The sequence below is a fragment of the Triticum aestivum genome, chromosome 5B, assembly GCF_018294505.1.
Source record: "Triticum aestivum cultivar Chinese Spring chromosome 5B, IWGSC CS RefSeq v2.1, whole genome shotgun sequence".
In the NCBI taxonomy this organism is placed as follows: domain Eukaryota; kingdom Viridiplantae; phylum Streptophyta; class Magnoliopsida; order Poales; family Poaceae; genus Triticum; species Triticum aestivum.
Genome location: NC_057807.1, coordinates 617807025 through 617831637, shown reverse-complemented (window position 1 = coordinate 617831637; position 24613 = coordinate 617807025). Strand labels below are relative to the sequence as shown.

Below are 24613 nucleotides of genomic sequence, written 5' to 3'. Positions count from 1 at the left end.
CACTAAATGCATGCACCACTAGTGGAGTGTTCCATTGGTCCACTTAGCGGGAGCAAGCGTGCTCGTGAGCTCCATCGCCGTTCTCCAAGTTTGGCTAGCTATATAACCCTGGAAAGCATCATGATTAGGTCAGCAGATTAAGTCATTGTTTCAAGTCCATCTGTGGACGCTCGCAACACTTTGTCCTCCTGTGGTTAGTGGTTACCATTGCTAGCGATTCACGAACCAACAACAAAAGCACTACCACCAACATGAAAGCGTTACCAGTCTACCTCCATCAGACCAGGGAATTCACGAACCAACATGAAAGCATATCATTCAATTGGCGTTCTTTTTTTTCTTTTCCAAAGGGCCGCATAGGACCGGACTCCACTATCATCACGATAACGAAATAAACCGCGACCACAAAAGCAGCATCCAGAGGTGCAAAAAGGAAACTAAAAAGCAGCTAAAACTACAGCTAGGGGAGTTCCAGTCCGCGTGCATGACTGGCCTGCTACCAGAACGAAGAAAATACGCAGGTAGCAGAACAGTTTCAACTTTCGACAATGTAACCGAGCCCTTATGATCGATGTGAACGCTTGTTTTCCCCAGAGCGCAAGAACAGCAGGTATGCTTGGTTCAGAAACCACAGGCTTTTCCTTCGGCGATCAGGCACCAACAGAGGTAACATCATCTTCCATAGCATCAGTGTTGGTGATGCGAAGCAACCTTGAGTCAGGATCACGCGCTCCATCCGCATGATGAGCAAGGGCCTCTCTCTGCAGCGCCGCTGAACCACCTTCGAGCGTTTCCTGGTCCACATTATTCTGGACACCTGCCGAGTAATTGTATTCATTTGCAGGGATGATATAGACCTCCATAGTTCTCTTCTGATTGCTCAGCAGCTCGAAGAGGCAGATATCACCCATCTTCAGATTGTTATCTTGTACAAACTGTTTCCATCCACTTACGATCCTTCTATCGCCGGTGTTGTCAGGAAACCCCACCTCCCACTTCTCTCCAAGCAACTGAAGATACAGGCGTGGCTCCTCACCAAGATATTTCTTAGCATACTGGCTGGGTAAAGTCTATTTACAGATTTGAGCAAAAGATTTAGTATATAATGGCATGAAGACAACTCTATTGTAAAATAACGTGTCAACTGTTTCCTAAATTTGTACTATAGTAGGAAGCAAACTGCATGTAAATACAGGGTTAACTGGTTATGAATTAACTAACATCTTCAAGAATTGTGTTTTCCTTATTATTCCATAAGCAGCAGTTTATGTTGGAAATAATGCTTTATTCCGACAGTTTATGCTTTACAGAGACACCTACATAATCTGATGCAGAACACACATTAAAAATATGGAACTCACCAGAACGAATCTTGAATCAAGGTTCATCTTGCCCATCACAGCAACAAAGATGGGGATCTCTGATTGTATAGATTGGACCTTCTGCATTACCACTTCCTTCTGAGCTGGAGTCAGTTTGGCCTTGTGCACGGTAATGTAACCGTCCTTCAACTGCTCTTTCTGAGATGAAGATAGTGTGGCCTTCTTCTTCTTGACACTGGCATCACGTACTGCATAGCCATCTTCAGAGGAGAAAGATTCTTCTTCGCAAAGAAATGAAGATAGACTGGCCTTCTTCTTTCTGAGAAAGTAATTGGAATCAGGCACATCACATGCTCCATGGCTATCTTCAGACAAGAAAGACTCTCCTGTGCGAAGAAAAGAGAACTGCTAAATATAGCTATAAACATATGAGAATGATTTGAAGGGAAGATATATCTATAATTGAAAACTGAGACCAGATGGCTCGGCGGAGGAAATATTTATTGCAGTGATTTTGCCTTGACATGATTCGTCCACTTCCATTTGGAAGTGCCGCTGCCTTTTCGTTGGTGGTGACTCCACTGGCAGCCCATTCACTGTGCCGAAAGGCTGCATTTGTATGGGCTGTGAACTTTTCACAGTGTCAGTAGCATTTGTGCACCTCTCTTTCATAGGAGGCGGAAAAAAATCCGGAACAACTGATAATGCCTTCTCACAGCCAAGTTTATCAAAGATTATGACACTAAACTGCGAGTTTCCATTGTATCTGAATACTATGGTGTCACCCATCTCTAGGCCAAAGGTTTCGACGAATTTCCCCCACCCCACTGTGAGGACAAGCTTTTCCTTGTTCTTGGCAACTTCAATTATGTAATTGCAACGATTTTTTGTTTCAAGCATCATCTCTCTTGGGAACTCACCCTTGAAACGCCGAACAAATTCTTCTACGATGATCTGGAGAAAAACAACCAATTTTTTAATGGGCTGTAAACAGGATTAAAAAAATAGTCACTATAATGAAAGCTAATTTTATGTTCAATATATCTGACTGTGCAACATACCAAGAAAAACGTGAGTGCCAAAAGCATGGTATTTTTTGTTTGAACTTTGAGGAAGCTTTTGTGCACAAAAACATACATGACCAAAAGTTTCAAAGACTACATATAGTTTGTGTATGTCTCTAAAGCAATATATATCTCCACAGACTTTAAACTACTAGAAAGTAGAAAATTGGTCTACAGAAAAACAACAAAGTAACTGATAAAATGAAGTGTTGCTGTATTTGGATATAATTTACCATCTCTTGTTGAAAATCACCCATCATAAGCATCATGAAACCTTTCTTCTTATCATCCAGGTTAGTATAGTGATATTCATCCCAGCTATTACATCTTTCACAAGGCACATCCATCTTTTTAGAAGATCTGCAGTGAATAAGCCATTTGAAGTGAAATTTTGTACCAGGAAATGAAGCCATTGAATAATAAAGACTGGTATTTCACCCGATTTCATGTGCCTCGTTGCGCCTTTCTTGAACCTGAGGCATAAAAGGATCCTCAACAACTGATAATGCTTTTTCACGACCAAGCTTATCAAAGATTATGACTTCAAACTGAGAGTTCCCGTTGTATTTGAATATTAAGGAATCCCCCATCTGTAGATCATAGTTTCCAACGAACTGCCTCCAACCCACTGTAAAGACAAGCTTTTCTTGGTTTTTGGCAACCACAATAGTGTGACTGTAACCCTTTCGGGTTACTAGCTTGATCTCTCCAGGAATCTCGCATTTGAAGCGCAGCACAAGTTCTTCTGGGAATATCTGCAGAAAGAAATAATAATAAAAGATCGGACGGACAGTTTATGCACAAGATCCAAAAGACACTGGTTACAATCAAGGTGTATCTTTGTCTTTATGATATCTGGCTAGTATCTTACAAACAAACAAGGAAAATGAGTGTGGATCTTACTATTAATTGTTAAAATAAAAAGTATGCGTGTTACTCGAAAAAAAGCTACGAGGAATCTGACTGCGATACAGAATTTAAAGTAGCAGACAGGAGAAACATCAATGGTCCTAAAAAATAGCACAGATAGATACTAGTAATTGCTAAAATTAGAAAGTAGTAGATAGTAGTAGAAACATCATTGATCATACTAGTAATTGCTAAATTGAAAAAGTAGAAGTAGTAGATAGTAGAAACATCAATGGTCTTAATAGGGTTACCATGTCATCTCGGAAATCACCCAACATAAGCACCAAGAAATGTTTCTTCGCATCATCCAAATGTTTGTAGGAATACTCATCCCGCACCTTGCATCTTTCACAAGACGTGCACATCTTTTTACCAGCCCCCCTGCAATGCAAAATTAATATTGCAGTGATATATGGGCGAGTACATGAAGTCATAAACAGTAAGAAGACTTGTACTTTTGTTTTGTTGCACTTGACCTTGTACTCCTCAATGTGAATTTGGAACTTTGTTTTTTCTTTCTTTATATTTTTCAAAGGCCAGAAGCTGTATACTAAGTTATTAACCAAGCCCAAGCTTTCCAAGAACACCTCTTGACGAAGATAAAGATTACAGGCAGGTCCAGGGGGAACTTGTTGCCCTCTCCCAATCTGCACAAGCTGATGGTGTGCCGTGAGCCTAGCTTGATACCGCACGTACTCCGCATCACCAAAACAAGGGAGTCATTGTAACCGTGGCCAGGAAGTCGCCGGACATTGCAAGGGGACACCAGCAACAACAATCTGAGGCACCTGCTATCGACCCGGAGATGAAGGCGAAGGTCGGATAAGGAGACCCAATCCCACAACACCACCGAAAGCGTCGCCACGCACCTCCACAAACCGAGGCGAAAGAATTGTGGCTGACAACTCCTCCCCACAACCGGACATATCGGATATGAGGAAACTAATGCTCAGATCACCCACCCCGCGGTGATGCTGGAACGAGCGCCACCGCCATGTGGAGGGGCCGGAGATACTTATTTCGTCGCCTCTACCGCGGAGACGAACAACACGAGACACGGGCATGAAGATCCATGATCTCCCCTGCCCCGTGGCACCAAAACCGACCGCGGGAGGCGAATCTGCCAGCAAGGAAGAGATCTGTGGGGCTTGGTTCAAAAAAAAAAAAGAAAGAGGAAGAGATCTGTGGGGCGGCTAGGGTTTTTTCCCGAGGGAAAAGTTGATTCTGTCTTTAGTTAAAAAAAATGAACTTAGATTCAAACCATGACTAATCGATCAGATCGGAACAGGAATTACGATGGATTGGACAAGAAGAAGAAGATGAAAATTCTCCATGAGACCACCCGATTTCTCTCTTCTTGACGAGCAGAGCTCATCCAGCTCGCCAACCTGACGCCACCTCCTACCCTCGTTGTTCCCATGGCCCATGGGGCCTCCCCTCTGCCAACTGACGGCTCGACGTGGTGACCTGCAGAAACCCAGATGCGCCGCCAGCACCGACCACCCGGCCGGCGGCCGATTCTCCTGCGTGTGGGAGAACTCCCTCGACCCCATCGAAAGCGCGTGCAGTGCAGAGACGGCGTGGTCACCATGGCCGTCGCGCTGGCCACCGGCGTGCATCGCAACGTCGCCGTCACCCTCCCCCATCTCTCCACGCACAAATGCACTTGTATTGACCATGTTATTACTAATAAAGGGGAATGCGATGTCGCATCCAGAATCATCCGAGACCGAGTTAACACTACTATTTTGGACTAGTAGAGGAACAGCAGAAAGAGAATTTTCAGAAAGAATCACTCCCCATCCCCAACCTCATCGACAACTGAATCGAAAGAAGCCACCCGGAGAGTTATTCTGGGACTGGGTGGAGTACGATGGTTAGATTTTTATCTCGCGATTCTTACCTTGCTTATCCTGCCGCCTTTGTTCTACTTCTCGCTGCCTTCTGCTGGCCTCCGCTACTCTGCTGGGTGGAGTAGTACTAGTATGTGACGACGCTGAGCGGACGGAGCTCGTCCTGCAGTAGTACTACTACTTCTTGTCTAGCCAAGCTCCTGAAGACCTCAGCATTCATGTGTAAAAGAAAAAGACCTCAGTGTTTGTTGTTTGACTGTCTTCACAAAAACCGAGGCCCAATGGGTTGCTTTTTATTTGAATTAATAAGACAATGCATTAAACATGAATGCATTGTCTTAGCACGGTCTTCTAGAAAATGATATAAAACGCGGTCTTTTATGACATGATAGATATAGTAGGCTGGACATCAGATCACGTAGGGAACGGTTTGTATGCAACGAGCGTGACTGGACCGACCATGACGTGACGGCCGAGATGCATCTAAGAGCAAGTACAATAAAATGACGTAGGCGGGTTGTAAGACATTAAATATTATATTCTTGCTTACTTGAAAGAGAGAGAAGAGAAGAGAGAAGAGAAGCGGGCTATTAGTTAACAGCCGGCTGTAACACGTGCTCCTAGGTACTTTGTGAGAGAGTGGGGTGGGCCATGTATCAACAAAGTAGTACATATTTATATCTAGCTATTGTATTTGTTGGCTATAAACTTGGCTATACGTGACATGGCAACGCCATATAGCCAGCAGCAGGCTATATTATTAACCATGCTCTAAGGGTCGCCGATTTAAAATGTTCGGAGGACTATGTGCAATCATGCCCTAGCTAGAGATATAGGCATTGAATCGCGGAATCTCATTAACAGGTATCGCCTCGCCATCTACTTTCTACGATGTTCTCATCCCATAGATTCTGACATTCCCCGCAAAAAGGAAAAATGATTCTGACAAATTGCATGAAAGTGTGATTTTAGATTGGATCATGGCGCAAATGATCTACTAGAAGGGAAGGAGGGGCAGCAACAATAATGTATGGTGATGTTGTTTGAAAGAAAATGCGGCTTTTCTTGTCAGACCCGAGAAGAAACGGTAGGAGTTGTTGGTGATCACGAGGCATCATCAACGAGCAACAACAATTGCAAGGGAGTGGCAGCCCAGGGCGGTCAAGCAGTTAGACTTCACGAGGGGTGGTTGAAATTGGTCGTTGGATGATCACATGAGGTGGTTCTTGTTTGATCTGCAAGCATCGTCGTTTGATTGATGCGGCGAGCAATCTCCGTTACGTAGTGCATGTAGTAAGCTTCACTAATCTAGCTTTAGCTTTAAGGTGCTATGTAAGAGCAATGAATATGATAAGAAACAAGGAATGAGTACGGTGACGATCTCGATCTGGTTTCCTTGCGACCTCTCTCTGATCTCTCTCCCGACGATGCCATTTCAGAGCACTGAATATATAAAATCTGACAGCGAATCCAACTGTAACTTTTACTTTTCCCCTGTCCATTTTGGAGCACCAGTTCATCCAAATAACTCACCCTTAGTAACAATTTAATTAGCACTAACTTTAAATAGTACACGTAGCAAGTGCAGGGCACGCTAGTAAGTACTCTCCTATGATTATTAAATAAGCGAGCTAGCAGGACCAAACCATGGTCTAGCGTGCTCTCCTACGAGCCTGTGCTAGTAGATGGTTTCAGACCTATGAACACTGGCGCACTAGTAGGGTTTGCACTGTAAGAGCAGTCTTCCGGTACTAAAGGTGTGTTGTCAAATCATGGCATTGCTTCTCTCTGTAAAAAAGGAAAAATCCAGGTATGGCAGACGTGATGAAAGTCCCCGCCAAACTATTTCCTGGAGGAAGCGCTTCTTGGCTTTGGTTCGCCAGTTTCCCGCTGTACATTGTGGGCTTTAGGGCATCTCCGACGCCGATCAGTAAACCACTCCAACTATCCGGACCGCGTTAGCCATCCAAAGCAGCCGCGCAGTGGTTTTCGGACGCGTTTTCTTCCGCAAATTGGAGATAAAAGTGGAGAGGTTTGCGAGATTCCGGACCGATTCTAAGCCCGTTTCTGATCGTCCTGGCCCATCAAAAACCCCTCACCCCTTCTGTGTGTTTTTAGTCAGCCCGCTCCAGAACGTCAGCGCCCGCATTCATGCCCGCCAGAGCGGACGCGACCGCTCACTGGCGCAGGCATTGAAGCGGCGCGCCGGCCGAGAGAGTGCCGCCTGCGCCGCTTCCCAGTGCAGGCGACTGTCGCGCGTTCAAACGACACGACGGCAACCTGCCCGTCTATCCAGCGCCACCCGTCCATCCGTCAGCCACCCACTAGTGCTATATAAATCGTTGCCCCAATTTCCCGACCGTAGCCACAGTCATCCCTCTCCACACCACTCCCCGCCAGGGATCCCTCCGCGGCCAAAGCTCTCTGGGACATGCCGATGTCAGAGCACATGAAGGCCATGGTCGCCATTGCTGCCGACTGGCAGGCCGGCAGGCAGCCAAATGACGTGCAAATGGAGGATTCCTCGGACGACGAGCCAGCGCCACCCTCCTCTTCCTCCGCAGCACCCTCCTCCTTCGCTTCACTCTCGCAGGTGCATTGCACCCTGACCATTATCGAGGCTCGTGCCTAATATATAGACATGGTGCGGGAGGAGCAGGAGGAGCAGTTTCGGGAGGCGCAGGCCAACGCCAACTACAACCACAGCCTCCTCCAGGAGAATCTACAAGCGGGACGCATACTTGGCGGAGCAGGACCCGCTGCTCGTTTCCTATCGCTCCGCTCACGAGATCCACCTCGCATGCTGGTAGTACCGGCAGCGGGTGGCGGAGGTAGCAGCCACCTGCAAGGAGCGGGAGGACGACGGGGGCGAGGCGTTGTTCGGCGACACGGACGACGAGGAGGCCGCGCCCCGGCACCACGACCACGAAGAAGCCGGCACGTCCGCGGGCGCCGCCTACAGAGAGGAAGAGTAGTGCATGGTAGGTCGCCTCGCTCGGGTCCCAAGAAGGCCATTGCTCCTCCCCTCCCGTCAACACCAAGCTTGGTGCGCTCAGCATCGACGACCAATTAGTCGCTTGGCGGCTACGTCGAGGCGGACAACTTCACTTCCCGGGTCTTCGGAAGCGGAGGTCACGGAGGCAGAGCTGGAAAAGGTGAAGCTTCTATTCTCTTGGTTCATGGCTGGAAAACAGGGACCGGATACCGGCAATCATTTAGATTAGCCCCCTAGGACCGCTTTCATGTATTTGTAATGAAATCCAGAATGTTTATATAAAATCAGGCCGTGTTTATATGAAATACGCACTTGTTTGCACGAATTTCGTCCGATTGGTTTGAGTTGTTGTGAAATGTATGCGGTTAGCGTTGGATGGCCGCCTCCCGCATCCATGTCTGCCTACTGGTCCCCCTATCCACGAACGGATGCGAGAGGTTTTTTCCGGGTTGCCATTGGAGATGCCCTTAGGGCGTCTACGGCCGACCCTCAAACCGTCGTCCGGACTGTTGTGGCGTCCAAGGCGATCCTGTATCTCTGCAGGCGGTCCAGACGTACTTTCTTCCGCAAATCAAAGACAAACATGGGTGATTTTGTGGGCGTCCGGACTGCTCCTGAACCTACATCTGACCGCCCTGACTCGCCAAAAATCCCTACCCGTCTCTCCCGCGCTTTCCATCAAACGCCTGCGCCGCTTGTCACGCCGCATTCATGTCGGCCCAGATCATGCAGCGGCCGACATTGGTGTTCTGATTTGACCGGACATGAGGGCAGCGCTGACGGACATGACTCTCAAGCGTCGCTGATTCATTGTGGACGACGCGTCTCGAGAAACCAACTTCGGTCGCTGTGCCGCATTGAAGCAGGCTGACCGTCCCTTCGTCTGGCCTGAGCACGGCTATTTATGTCGTGCACCCGCGATGCACAGAGGCGCACTTCCCTCCCCGACCACTGCGCCACCCCCCCCATCTCCATGACCAAGGCCTCCTCCTCTCCGACTCAGCAGCGGCAATGCTGAAGTCATGGTGCTCTGCGCTGGCAGGCAAAGTCGGTGGAAACTCCTCCTCCGGTGGTTCTTGGCGCCGCCGCACACGCTCTCCGGGATCGTCGGCGTCCACGGAGGCCGGCTCCTCTGACAAGGAGGAGATCATCATCTCCTCCAGTGACAAGTGATACATCTCCGTTGTATCTACTTTTCTTAGCACTTTTCCTCTTGTTTTGGACTCTAATTTGTATGATTTGAATGAAACTAACCCGGACTCACGTTGTTTTCAGCAAAACTACCATGGTGTTATTTTTGTGCAGAAATAAAAGTTCTTGGAATGGAACGATACTTTGCGAGGATTTTTATACAATAAAAGAGAATTTCTAGAGCCAAGAACCACCGAAGGGAGGCACCTGGATGGGCACAACCCACCAGGGCGCGCCACCCTCTCCAGGCGCACCTAGGTGGTTTTTTCCCACCTGGTGGCCCCGCAGACCCTGAAACCAATGCTATAAAATCCTATTTTTTCACAAAAAATCGAAGAGAAAGAATTATCGCGTTTCACGAGACGGGGCTGCCGCCGTCTCCTGTTCTTCATCAAGAGGCCAGATCTGGAGTCCGTTTGGGGCTCCGGAGAGGGGGATCTTCGATCTTCGTCATTGCCAACCCTTCTCCGTCGCCAAATCCATGATGCTCCCCACCGGGAGTGAGTAATTCCTTCATAGGCTCGCTAGTCGATGTGGAGTTGGATGAGATTCATCATGTAATTGAGTTAGTTTTGTTAGGGCTTGATCCCTAGTATCCATTATGTTCTGAGATTGATGTTGCTATGACTTTGCCATGCTTGATGCTTGTCACTTTGGGCCCGGGTGTCATGATTTCCGATCTGAACCGTTTATGTTATCACCATTATAGCCATGTTCTAGATCCGATCTTGCAAGTTATAGTCACCTACTACGTGTTATGATCCGGCAACCCCGGAGTGACAATAGTCGGGACCACTCCCGGTGATGACTGTAGTTTGAGGAGTTCATGTATTCACCATGTGCTCATGCTTTGTTCCGATACTCTATTAAAAGGAGGCCTTAATATTCCTGAGTTTCCAATAGGACCCCCTGCCACGGAGGGTAGGACAACAGATGTCATGCAAGTTCTTTCCATAAGCACGTATGACTATTTACAGAATACATGCCTACATTATATTTAAGAACTGGAGCTAGTGTTGTATCGCCCTAGGTTATGACTGTCTCATGATGAATATCATCCAACAAATTGCGGATCCAATGCCTACGATTTTCCTACATATTTTTCTTGCTAAGTTACTACTGCTGTGGTTACTATCGTTACTAGTTCAAAATCACTTTTATCACTGTCACCGTTACTGTTGCTGCTACCACTATTATCAAAACTATCATATTACTGTGCTACTAATCACTTTGCTGCAGATAATTAATCTCCAGGTGTGGTTGAATTGACAACTCAACTACTAATATTTGCAAATATTCTTTGGCTCCCTTTGTGTCGAATCTATAAATTTGGGTTGAATACTCTACCCTCGAAAACTGTTGCGATCCCATATACTTGTGGGTTATCAAGACCTTTTTCTGGCGCCGTTGCCAGGGAGCATAGCTATATTTGTTGAGTTAATTGGGATTATTATCATATTATCACTATGAAGAATCTAAAGGATGCTAAGACTAAGATTTTTCCCTCTAAGACGAGGGGAGGTAAGGAACTGCCATCCAGCTCCGCTTTAGATTCACCTTCTATTATAATTAAACTTGCAACACCACCACATGCTATTATTTTGGATATGTCGCAGGTTATTGATGATGCTACTTTTACTATGAATGATACTCATGATGATGCTAGTACCTTGCTTGATGATAATATGCCACTAGGTGAATTTCTTGATGAACAAATTGCTAGAGTAAGACAACATGATATTGTTGAAACTGATGATGAGCTTGAAACACCTATTAGAACTGGCCCTCCTAGATTTGAATTGTCAAAGGTGCCGTAAGGTTATGTAATAGGTGAGGAGGCAACTAGAGACATTCTTGCTTGTAAGGATAGAGATGATCTAGAAAAATTATTATGCAAGTATAAAGAAAGATCTTTGAATGCTAGAATGAAATGCGATCCTAAGTTTGCTACTTCACCTATCTTTATTGATGATAAGGATTATGAATTCTTTGTCGACCCAGAGTTAATTACTTTGGTTGAATCGGATCCTTTCCATGGTTATGAAACTGAAACTGTTGTGGCACATCTTACTAAGTTGAATGACATAGCCACCCTTTTTGCTGATGATGAGAAGATTCGTTATTATTACATTCTCAAGTTATTTACATTATCATTAAAGGGTGATGCTAAAGCTTCATACAATACTCTTACTCCTGGTTGTGTGTGTAGTCCCTAGGATATGATTTATTACTTCTCTAAAAAATATTTCCCTGCTCATAAGAAACAAGTTGCCTTGCAGGAAATATTTAACTTTATGCAAATTGAAGAAGAGAGTCTCCCACAAGCTTGGGTGAGGCTTCTCCAATTGCTTAATGCTTTCCCTGATCATCCTCTTAATGAAATACTTGATATCTTCTATAATGAACTAACTGATGCTTCTAGGTTGTGTTGGTTGTGTTTTCAAGGAACGAACTATTGAGCAAGCCGAAGAATTATTGAATAACATATTGAAAAATTATGATGATTGGACTCCTCCTGAAACACCGCCTAAACCCACTCCGAAGAAGAGGGGTATTTTATATCTCAGTCCAGAAAATATGCAGGAGGCAAAGAAATCTATGAAGGAAAAAGGTACTAAAGTTGAGGAAGTCAAAAATTTACCACCTATTGAACAAATACATGGGCTTGATACACCACCACCATCTAAGGTGGTAGAGGTAAATTCTTTAATGAAATTCAATGATAGTGATAATCCTCATGATAAACATCCTAGCCAATGCCTTTATGAGTTTGATAATTACATTAGAAAGCAAGACCACTTCAATGCAAATGTTACGAAACAATTGAAATACAACTCTGATATGATTGCTCGCTTAAGTGACTTGTTATTTAAAATCTCAAATGATGTTAGAGGTGCAGGAAAGCATGCTTCTATGGTTCAAACTCAATTAGAACAAGTTGCTAAATTTCAAAGAGCATTGCTTGATGAAATGAACAATAATATAAGTGACTTTGCTGTTAGAGTAGCAGCCAGAGGAGGTAAAATTACTCAGAAACCACTTTATCCTGAGGGACACCCAAAGAGAATTGAACAAGACTCTCAAAGGATTAACACTGATGCACCTAGTCCTTCTAAAAAGAAAAAGAAAAAGAAAAGGAAAAATAATAGGACTTTTCCTGCCTCTAGTGAACCTGAAGTAGAAAAACCTCCTGATAATGATAATGAAGTTTCTATTTCTGATGTTGAAACTCAATCTGGTAGTGAATACTCACCTTCTGATAGTGAAAGAGATAATGATGAGGTTCATGAAGACACTCAAACTAATGATAAAGAACTAGACAATGATGTTGAGACAGAACCAACTGTTGATCTTGATAACCCACAACCAAAGATTAAAATATATGATAAAAGAGACTTTGTTGCTAGAAAACACGGTAAGAAAAGAGAACCATGGGTTCAATAACCTATGCCCTTTCCACCTAAGTCAACTAAAAAGAAAGATGATGAAGAATTTGAACGCTTTGTTGAAATGCCGAGGCTAGTCTTTTTGCGTACTCGCTTGACTGATATCTTAAAAATGCCTCCCTATGCAAAGTACATGAAAGACATCATCACCAATAAGAGAAAACTACTGGAAGCTGAAATCTCCACCATGCTTGCTAATTATACTTTTAAAGATGGAGTACCTAAAAAACTTGGAGATCCGGGAATACCAACTATACCTCGCTCCATTGAAAGAAATGATGTGAAAACTATTTTATGTGATTTGGGAGCTGGTGTTAGCATTATGCCTTTCTCTTTATATAAAAGACTTGATTTGAATAAACTCACACCTGCTTAAATATATTTGCAAATGGCTGACAAATCAACTACCATACCTATTGGTATTTGTGAGGATGTTCCCGCTGTTGTTGCTAATGTTACTATCTTAACTGACTTTGTTATACTTGAGATGCCCGAGGACGACAACATGTCGATTATCCTTGGTAGACCCTTCTTGAATACTGCAGGGGCTGATATTGATTGCAATAAAAGAAAGATCACTTTTCATATCAATGGTAATGAGCATACGGTGCACTTTCTGAAGAAACAATTCCAAGTGAATGGTATTAATGTTATTGAAAAAATCTTCGACAATCACTATTGGAAGTTTTCACCTACCTCTACCTAATGTTAAAAAGAAATATGAAATGCTTACTGTTGGGGACATTCATATCCTTGTTGAGGTAACTTAGTGATTCACGAAAGTTCTTTGGTTTCATGCTAATCGAAAGTGGTTGTTAGTAAGACTTGATGAACCTTATGAATGGATCATTTTTTAGAGGTATGAAGTTGATGAATTTAGTGAGCACTACCTTCTGTCCCTACCTTTTGTTTTCTGTTTTTTATTAGTTAAATAAAATAAAATGCCATGCTTTGTCTATTTTCTGAGTTTTCCATGCAATAAAAATGACCCAAAAATAAAAGTTCTCAGAATGCTCTGAAAATTTAATACGATTTTTTCTGAATATTTAAGAATTTTTTGTGCAAATAATCAGAGGAGGTGCACGAGGTGGGCACAACCCACCTGAGCGCGCCAGGACCCCTAGGAGCGCCTTGATACGTCTCCAACTTATCTTTAATTTTTGATTGTTCCATGATGTTATATTATCATTGGATGTTTTACAATTATTTTATAGTCATTTTTTGGTACTAACCAATTGACATAGTGCCTAGTGCCAGTTGCTGTTTTCTGCTTGTTTTTTGACATCGCAGGAAATCAATACCAAAAGGAGTTCAAACGCAGTGAAACTTTTTGTGGATTGTTTTTCGACCAGAAGACATCCAATGGGCCAAAGAAGTACCAGAGGGTCGTCCCGTGGTGAGCACAAGACACCAGGGTGCGACTGGAGGCCCAGGCGCGCCCTGGTGGGTTGTGCCCTCCGCTGTGGCCTCTCGCACCGCTTCTTTGCTCAATAAATACCCCAATATTCTAGAAACCCTAGGGAGTCGACGAAAATCAATTCCAGCCGCCGCAAGTTCCAGAAACACCAGACCCAATCTAGACACCATCTCGGAGGGGTTCATCATGTCCATTGGTGCCTCTCCGATGATGGATGAGTAATTCTTTGTAGACCTACGGGTCCGTAGTTAGTAGCTATATGGCTTCCTCTCTCTCTCTCTCTCTCTATCTTGATTCTCAATACAATGGTCTCTTGGAGATCCATATGATGTAAGTCTTTTTGCGGTGTGTTTGCTGGGATCCAAGAAACTTTAGTTTATTATCAGATGTACGTTTTTATGAATGGAAGTTATTTGAGTCTTCTTTGATCTCTTACATGCATGATTGCTTATAGCCTCGTATTTCTTCTCCAATATTTGGGTTTTGTTTGGCCAACTTGATCTATTTATCTTGCAATGGGAAGAGGTGCTTTGTGATGGGTTCTATCTTACGGTGCTTGATCCCAGTGACGGAAGGGGAAACGACACGTATGTATCGTTGCTATTAAGGATAACAAGATGGGGTCTATTTCTACATAAATAGATCTTGTCTACATCATGTCATCGTTCTTATTGCATTACCCCGTTTTCCCATGAACTTAATACACTAGATGCATGCTGGATAGTGTCACGACCGGTTTTCCAATAAAATACTTATTGAGAAACCAATCTTTTTAGTCCAGTATGAGGAAAAATCCTCCTGACTGGTAGACAAAATCTTGATACAGTAAGCCAGTAGTATTAAATATATTACAAGGTCGAGCTGGGGTGCTCAACACTTTATTACAGACACGCCAATAATTATACATAAAGGCGGATATGGCACAATGGTGTGGTGGCATACTACTGACTCGAGAATAAAGTGGTGGTGGAAATATCACAGTGGAGTGGATAACATGACTCCTAAACTGGCAGCTCATCGAGCGTCGAGGTGAGGCTCGATGTATTTATTTGGGTGGCGGAAGCGGATATAACACAGTGATCAAATCCAGGGTCGCACGAGACTGACTGGGACTCCTCTAGGCGTGGGACTCGCTATCGAACTCTTCATCCATGAGATCGCCTTCGTTAGCATCTGGCCAAATCAACAAGCCAGGTGAGTACTTTGAAAGTACTCGCAAGACAGTTCGGACATAAGATAAAACAAATGCATGCATGAATGCGTCATGAGCAATTTGTAATACACATACAAATGATGAACTTGCGTGACATTATTTAGTAATAAGAAAGTCATATGGTAGTAGAAATAACTGAAAACCGATCGGGTGTCTGAAGCGACGTCATGAAGGGTGAACAAATAAATAAAACATGCCGCAGTCGGGCATCTAAGCGACACCACATAAAGGGCTTATATTGAAAGTAAAAGTCATACGTGCCACAGTCGGACGTCTGAGCGACATCACAGAAAGGGCTTTTATTGAAAATAAATAACAAGCGTGCCACAGTCGGACGTCTAAGCGACATCACAGAAAGGGCTTTTATGGAAAGTAAATAACAATACTGCCACAGTCGGACATCTGAGCGACATCACAGAAAGGGCTTATACTGAAAGTAAATAACAATACTGCCACAGTCGGACGTCTGAGCGACATCGCAGAAAGGGCTTATACTGAAAGTAAATAATAACAATGCCGCAGTCGGATGTCTGAGCGACATCGCGGAAAGGGCTTTAAATAGATTATTCATATCAGTTAAACTTGCAAGAGTAATACTCGTGGGAAAATATTCAACATATGATAATAAACGGGTTAGTCCATCCACGGGAAATAAACCTTTGACCGGAATCAACACCCATGTGGTTCTCTGGAATTTCTGTCACCGAGATTGAAACTCGACAAGATAAGTTGAACACAGTACTTGGACATGGATAAGATGATTCAAAGGAATTTTTGACTCTGTAGACTTGGACTAAAATGTCCACAACCAACGGATTTCCGTAGTCACGAAGGACTAGTTCCGTTTACGGTATTTCTGAAGAAAACACATCTAACCCGTACACACCCATTCCACCTCATGATGCCAGGAATCACCCTGGACAACGTCCAAGAAAAACTTTGAGACAGGGAGGTCACAACCTCGAATAGCATGGGATCAAATTTCTATACGCGCGCTCTAAGGGGTGCCCCCCTCTCGGTCCCAACCGGAAACACCCATGCCCCCTGACCGGATGACGGGCTTTAATCCAGGGCCATGGAACCCTCATCCCGGCCTCTCTATTTGGTGTGTACCAGGAAAGTGGTTTGCAACTTACTAAGCCATATTCCTTGCGGAAAACATGTGGTAGTACCGGAAAGGAAATGAATGGGAATGTGACTTGATTCACGTTGACACTGAAGTCAAATAGTCTAGCATAAGACTGGCATGCCACAACACTGCCATCTTACCCATTCTCATGCCATCACATGGCCATGCAAACTTATATCCAACAACATATGGATTTTCGAAACTCGCTTGCCTCATCTATGCATGTAACATGACATTCATCAAGATGCTCATAAACATGCCATGAACTACTCAATGCAAACAATGCCAAGACACTCATCATATCAAAAGTTCAAACATGCTTGCCTGGTTCGGAGTAGTTGGAGCCTAGCTCGGTGAAGTTTGCGGTTCCGTCACCTCCTTCGGTATCTACGGTATACAGAAATATACGCACTATCGTAAATACCGTGAGGTGCACAGAAGTATTCCAAATATTTTTCAAATAAATCTGTTGAAAAACTAGATAAAATTTTAAAGAGGACAGAAAAAGAATCAAACAAAAATCCTTCTCTGTTTAAAAGTTATAAGCGTTTTGGTCCAAGGACCTCTTTGTAATGAAACAGAAACTTCCCAGGGGGCTAAGCAGAAAAGTCCAGAAAACGATTCAAACTGGAAAGTGCATTTTGCCAGAATACGCTTTCATAAAACGGTTCGTTTAATAAAAAAGAGAGACTGACAGGCGGGTCCCACCCGTTAGGTTTAAAAGTTTAAAAGGGGGAGACGGAGCTCGTCGGCGCCCGAGAGCTGCGGTGGTCGCCGGAGGCGATCCACGGAGAGGCAAGGGGATCGGGTGGTACCTCCGTGCTCAGTGCATCATTCTGCGTCGGTGGATGGTGGTGGTGGTCGTCGGCGAGCACTGTGTCGACAGCAGCCCTGGCTCCGGCGGACGGCGGTTCGGGAGGGGTTGGCTCTCGCCGGAGAGTGCTGCGAAGGGCAAATTGAAGTGGGGTTAGTCTACTGGGTGCTCGAGGGGATTGCAGACGAGGTTTGGGTGCCGGGGACGGCCTCACCGGAGCGAATCTAGGTGGAGGCCGAGGCGGAACGGGGCGGCCGGAGTCGGGGGAGGAGACCTCCTCGAGGTCCTCCTAGAGGCTTGGCTTGGTGTTGGTGAGGTCCAGTGGTGGTGCGTGCACGAGAGCGTGCTCGGGGCTCCCTTTTATAGGCGATCCGAGGCGGTGGTCGTGAACGGAGTTCTCCGGCGATGGTTATGGCGGCGCAAAGCTTGGTCGGGGTGGTTTAGCAGTTGAGCTTCATCGTGGAGGTCTACTGGCTCCATTTTGGCACTAAACGCGTTAGGATTAGAAGCTTTGGGGGGTGTTCGACGGAACGGGGCGGCGTGGGCCCGTCGGCGGCAGAGGCCGTGCCTTGTGCTTGCCGGCCACGGCGATGGTGCAACGGGGGTGTGCTGGCGTGCATGAGCCACGCAAAGGGCCAGGGAACGATGGGCGGCGACGGGGGGCGTGGCGAGCGGGCTCGGGCCCTCGCTGGCCGCCACGGGTGGCGCAGCCACCACAGAAACTGCCAACACCGACGAGGCTCACCGCCACCGACGCCTGCATCCGTCCAAGGGGGCGTGCGGCGCTCCGGCCAAGGAGAAGAGGCCGTGCGCAACGCGCCAGGGCGCACTGTTGACAGGTGACCGATCCCTGACGACACTGAACTTCTGAATCTCTGAATTTACTGAATGTGCATAGAAACAGTGCTGGCCAGGTGTTCGATAGAATGATTTTGGTATGTGGGAGGTTCTCCTTGAGCTGATCTTTGGTGGGGTGGCCTCTCATTGCATCTGGGGGCTGCCTGAATTTTGGTGGAATTTTTGGAGAAGTGGAGATATGAATTTCACCAAATTTGACAAATCTGGTCCAAACTTACAGAGGCTGAAATTTGAAAAATTTGAAAAGAATAAGAGTGGTTCTTGATGGTTCTAGGTTGTGGTTACCAAGGACCATCCAGAGGAGTTGGTTTGGGGTCAAAAATCAAAGGCATTAAGGTACTTGCATTGCAAATCACCTAGGCTCAAAATAATGGACAAAATTGTTTTGGGGAAAGAAATAAATGAAATAAAATCCAAAAATGAGTTGGACTTGTTGGGACACAATATATGGATTGCCCCAAAGTGGAAGGAGGGTTTTGGGAAGTTTTACCATATGAGGCATGGTAAAATCATGAGTGATTTCAACAAAAGAGAAGTCCCAAAATTTCTAGGGTTTTCTTCTAAAGGAAAACAAATCCCAAAAATTTAATTTTGAGAAGAGGGCAAACAGAAGAAAGGTTTTTAATAACCAATACCAGGGTTGAAGAAGATGCCAAATAAAAACCTTGTCAAAGGGGAAAAAGTTTTCAGAGAGAGATTTTTTTGGAAGAATTTAAATGGCCTTCTTCAAATCTAACAAGGTTTTTGCTGAAAACCAAATAGAAATTTTTGGAGTGTCACAACACCTACCCCCTTAGGAAAAATCTCGTCCCCGAGATTTCAGCTGATCCTTAAATAAGTGTGGATGCTCTGTCCGAAGAAAATCCTCTCTTTCCCAAGTGGCTTCACTCTCGGTGTGATTGCTCCACTAAACTCTGAAAAACTTGATGGTTTTCTGTCGGGTCCTTCTTTCAGACTCCTCCAATATTTTTACTGGATGTTCCCGATAGGTGAGGTCTGGTTGCACGTCAATGTTTTCATGGGATACTTGCTTCTCTGGGTTGCTTACGCACTTCCTTAATTGCGAGACGTGGAACACGTTGTGGATATCGGATAATTCTCTGGGTAAGTCTAGCTGGTAGGCTACCGTGCCTCTTCGTGCCGCTATACAGAATGGTCCGATGAATCTTGGTGCTAGCTTCCCGTTGATCTTGAATTGTTACAAGCCCTCATAGGAGATACTCGTAGAGACACAAACTCACCGGGTTCGAAACTGATTCCACGATGTTTCTGATCGTAATAACTCTTCTGTCGGCTTTGAGCTGTCTTGAGTCGGTCCCTGATTAGCTTGACCTTTTCCTCGGCTTCTTTGAGCATGTCTGGGCCGAATATACGACTGTCTCCGGTCTCTGACCAATTTAGTGGGGTACGACATCTCCGCCCGTATAAGGCTTCATATGGTGCCATTTACAGGCTGGCCTGGTAACTGTTGTTGTATGCGAACTCTGCGTATGGCAAGCTTTCTTCCCAACTAGTTCCATAAGTGAGGACACATGCTCTTAGCATGTCTTCTAGAATTTGATTTACGCGTTCAGTTTGTCCGTCAGTCTGGGGATGGTATGCTGTACTGAAAGCTAGTTGGGTTCCCAGATCCTATTGCAGGTGATCCCAAAATCTGGAGATGAATTGTGTGCCCCTGTCAGATATTATTGTCTTTGGAACTCCATGTAAGCAGACGATACAAGAAAGATAAAGCCTGGCAAGCTTCTGAGTGGTGTGGGTTGTCTTCACGGGGATGAAGTGTGCTACTTTAGTCAGTCTATCAGTGATGACCCATATGGCATCATGTCTGTGTCGTGATCGAGGTAGCCCAACAATAAAATCCATTCCAATCTCGTCCCATTTCCACTCGAGTATCTTATTTGGTTGTAATAGTCCGGCCAGTTTCTGGTGCTTGGCCTTGATGCGTTGACATGAGTCACCACATGCATTAAATGTGGCTATGTCCCTTTTTATACCATGCCACCAAAATGTTTCCTGAAGATCCTTGTACATTTTTGTTCCTCCAGGATGGATTGAATACGGAGCGGTGTGGCCTTCGGCTAAGATTTGTTGTTTAAGGTCCTCGATATTTGGTACGCAAAGTCTATTTCCGTACCACAATATTCCCTGCTCATCGATAACGAATTCTGAGGCCTTGCCCAAATTCACTTTCCGTTTAATGCCTTCAATGCTGGGGTGCCCATGCTGAGCCTTTTTAACCTTTTCTATCAGGGTAGGTTGTATTTCTAAATTTGACACACTGCCTTCAGTGACCATTATTAAGTTGAGTTTGGCAAACTCCTGCTGAAATTCAGGTCTCAACTTTGGTAGGCTGTTGTTGTTCGGGTTGGGGTTCCGACTTAGAGCATCTGCCACTACATTTGCTTTTCCTGGATGGTAGTGTATGCCAACATCATAATCCTTTACTAGTTCCAACCAGCGTCGTTGCCGTAAATTCAGTTCCGATTGTGTGAAAATATACTTGAGGCTTTTATGGTCTGTGTATATTTCACAACGATTTCCAAGTAAAAAGTGTCTCCATTCCTTAAGTGCATGTATAACTGCTGCTAACTCGAGGTCATGAGTAGGATAATTTTCCTCATGCTTGCGAAGTTGTCTGGAAACATACGCTACTACCTTGCCTTCTTGCATCAATACGCATCCGAGGCCCTTCCGGGATGCGTCACAATACACCTCAAAATTCTTGTGTATGTCTGGCACAATTAATACTGGTGTTGTCGTTAATTTCCTTTTTAGTTCTTGGAAACTTTTCTCGCAAGCTTCCGTCCATTCAAACTTCTTGTCTTTCTTGAGTAGCTGCGTCATTGGCTTTGCTATAGTGGAAAATCCTTCAATAAATCTTCGGTAGTAACCCGCCATTCCCAAGAAACTCCGTACGTCCGTTACGCTAGCTGGTGGTTTCCAGCCAAGTATGGCCTTGACTTTTTCCGGGTCTACAGCAATACCTTCTTGGGTCAGTACGTGGCCCAGAAAACCTACCTGCTTTAACCAAAATTCACACTTGCTGAACTTGGCGTACAATTGATGTTTCCTGAGTTCTCCTAATACAATTCGGAGATGTTCAGCGTGCTCTTCTGGTGTCTTGGAGTATATCAGAATATCGTCGATGAATACCACAACAAACTTGTCCATAAACTTCATAAATACTTTGTTCATGAGGTGAACAAAATATGCGGGAGCGTTTGTTAGTCCAAATGGCATTACTGTGAACTCATACAGTCCGTATCTGGAGGTGAAGGCTGTCTTGGGGATATCTTCTGTGCGTACTTTTAATTGATGGTATCCCGACCTTAAGTCAATTTTTGAGAATACCTTAGCCTGAGCGAGCTGATCAAATAAATCATTTATCCGTGGCATCGGGTATTTGTTCTTGATTGTGACCATGTTAAGTGCTCGATAGTCGATACACAATCTCAGTGTTCCATCCTTCTTTTTGGCAAATAAAATTGGTGAACCCCAAGGTGAGGAGCTGGCTCGGATATATCCTTTGTCCAGTAATTCTTTTATTTGCTTCTTCAATTCTACCAACTCGGATGGTGCCATTCTGTATGGTTTCTTGTATATGGGGGCGGTTCCGGGTGCTAGCTCAATGCTGAATTCTATCTCTCGGTCTGGTGGCATGCCTGGTAGTTCTTCGGGAAATACGTCTGGAAATTCACACACTACTGGAACCTTGCTTAATTCAGAAATATCCACCTTGTTCAATCTCGGTTGCCGGGATATTTTTCTCTCTTTGGCTGAAACTGTTATTGTCTTCCCATGGTGGTGGGTGAGAATTACGGTCCGGTTGAAACAGTCAATAAAACCTTTGTTGGTGGTTAACCAATCCACCCCTAAGATGACATCCAGACCTTCATTTTCCAAAACAATAAGGTTGGCATGAAATTTCAATCCTTCAAACTCAATAATCACACTTTGGCAGTAACTCTGGGTAACTTGCTTAATTCCAGGGGACTTGATGATCATGGATTTTTCCAAGGGAAGCATCGAAAAATTATTCTGCAAAGCAAAACTTTTCGAAATGAATGAGTGAGAAGCTCCAGAATCAAACAAAACCATGGCAGGTATTGTGTTGACAGGGAACGTACCAAGTACGATATCCGGGGCATTCTGTGCTTCCTCTCTGGACACGTGGTTCAGATGACCCTTCCGGTGGTTGTTATTGGGGTTGAAATTGTTACGCTTTGGCGCTGAATTATTGCCACCATTGTTCGGCTTTGGGGTCGAGTTCCTTGGCTTGGGGCACTGCTTGGCATAATGCCCTTCTTCTCCACAAGCGTAGCAGGTAACGCCTGGGCGATATGTGAACTCCTTGTCCCTTGCATGGAAATTCTTGACTGGGCGTGAGACGTTTGTTGTGGGTTTGTGTGTCCCACCTTTCTGAAAATCCGTCTTGCTTCGGTGGTTGCTAGCAAGATTAGTCTGGTCCCTTTTTCGCTTGCGGAAATCCTCCAAGCCGCGTCTCTCATTTTCCAAGGTAATGGCCTTATCCACTAGCGTTTTAAAATCTGGGAAGGTGTGCACAACCAGCTGGCATTTGAGCGCGGGTGCCAGACCGTCTAGGAATTTTTCCATCTTCTTGCTTTCAGTCATACGCTCTTCGTTGGTGTAGCGAGACAATAGAGTAAACTGACTGTTGTATTCTGACACCGTCATGGTCCTCTGTTTGAGGTCATCAAATTCTCTCTTCTTGATCTTCATAAGACTTTTAGGAATATGTGCCCCACGAAAACCTTCCTTGAAATCCTCCCAGGTTATTTCATTTTTGTTGGGGTGCATGTGTAGGAAATTCTCCCACCACGATGCAGCTGCTCCCGTGAGATAATGCGGTGCATATAGTACTTTCTCACGGTCTGAACACTGTGCAGTAACTAATTTTCTCTCCATGTCTCGAAGCCAGTCGTCGGCCTCAAGAGGTTTGTCAGTATGAGAAAATGTTGGGGGATGCTTCTTCTGTAACTCAGATAACTTGGATTGCTGCTGATACTGTCCACGGTGATTTCCCATATTGATGAATTGGTTCATCATTTCCTGATGTTGTTGCTGAGTCTGTTCATAAAGACGACACACTTGGGTAAATGCTGTTTCACTGTCCTGTTGACTTGTCTGTCCCTGAGTGAAATTGTGGTTTGGTGGTGTGCCATAATTTCCTTCGGGCTGATTTGGCATGGAGCGCGTCCAAGGACGAGACATCTTTCACATGGGGATATATTTTGTAAAACTCATAAGAAAGGGAAAAGAGTCGCAAAATTTCAATAAATGCATAAATACCGGGAAAATTTTAAATGCTCCAGGATTTTTAAAAAGAAGAATCGATTGCGCACAAATAAGGACTGCTCATTACATATCTTACACGCAAGCGGTAATTATACAATACATCACTCAGGATATGCGTACATATTCCTGACATGTTATTTAGGCTAGTGCACTTCTCCAGTTCCTACATGATGCGCAAACAAGCTACTTCTCACAACTTATGTACATATGAACATATCGTACAGAGCGGTACATCGCATGACGGCTAAGCGTACTCAGTCGGAGATGGTGAGGATCTCCTTTGCCCTGCCGAGGGTGAGGCGCAGTGAGGCTGGGGACTCAACCTCCTCCTCACTAATAGGCTCCAGACGTGAAGCGCTGCGCTGAGTAGATGGAGCGGGTGCCATATGCAGAGCAACACAAACGGGTGTGGGCGCAATAGGTGGTGCAGAGCGGACTGGAGTGGGCGCAATGGTTTGGTTGAATTCCTCGGTGGAAGGCAGGCGACGAGCAGTAGCGAGAGTGGTAGGTGCATAAGATGCTGAGGACGAGACGAAAGTCAGTGGCGGTGCGGCGTGCAGGAGCTCCCTCCTGTTAGCGGCACAGCCATGGACTGAGTCCATGCGGGTAGCCACGAAGTCGTCCACCAGGCTGTCGAAGGCTGCCTCCAGAGCCAGGAGATACTCGATAAGCATCTCAAAAGCCTCGTCTCGTTCTCCTCTGGGGCAAGAGAACGCGTAGTGACAGGCGTATGGCACGTGGCATGGAAGGTAGCGGTAACGACGAGTCTTCATCGAAGGAAGGACATCCCTGAGACGAGCTATAGCCTCACGGGCTGCCATCTGCATAGCATGCTTCTCCGTAGGCATGGCTCTTCCCAAGAACCGGAAGCGGCGTAACTCAACACGCCCTCCCTTGAATTGCACCGCGGCCTGGTGCATGGTCAGACTGTCGTTGACTTTGTGCTGATAGAGTGTGAAGACTGGGTGCATAGATGGCCCCATCGCGACCTGGACGATGAAGGAGAGAATCTTGACGAACCCATCAGGCACGTTGGCGAACATCTGAGACTTGCAGTTGTTGTTAGCCATCTACAAAAGTAGG

General features: G+C 45.2%; 1 pseudogene; it reads right to left on the bottom strand.

Annotated features, from left to right (window-relative positions):
- Positions 1-290: 290 nt before the first annotated feature.
- Positions 291-5138, bottom strand: LOC123117195 (uncharacterized; annotated as a pseudogene).
- Positions 5139-24613: the final 19475 nt, after the last annotated feature.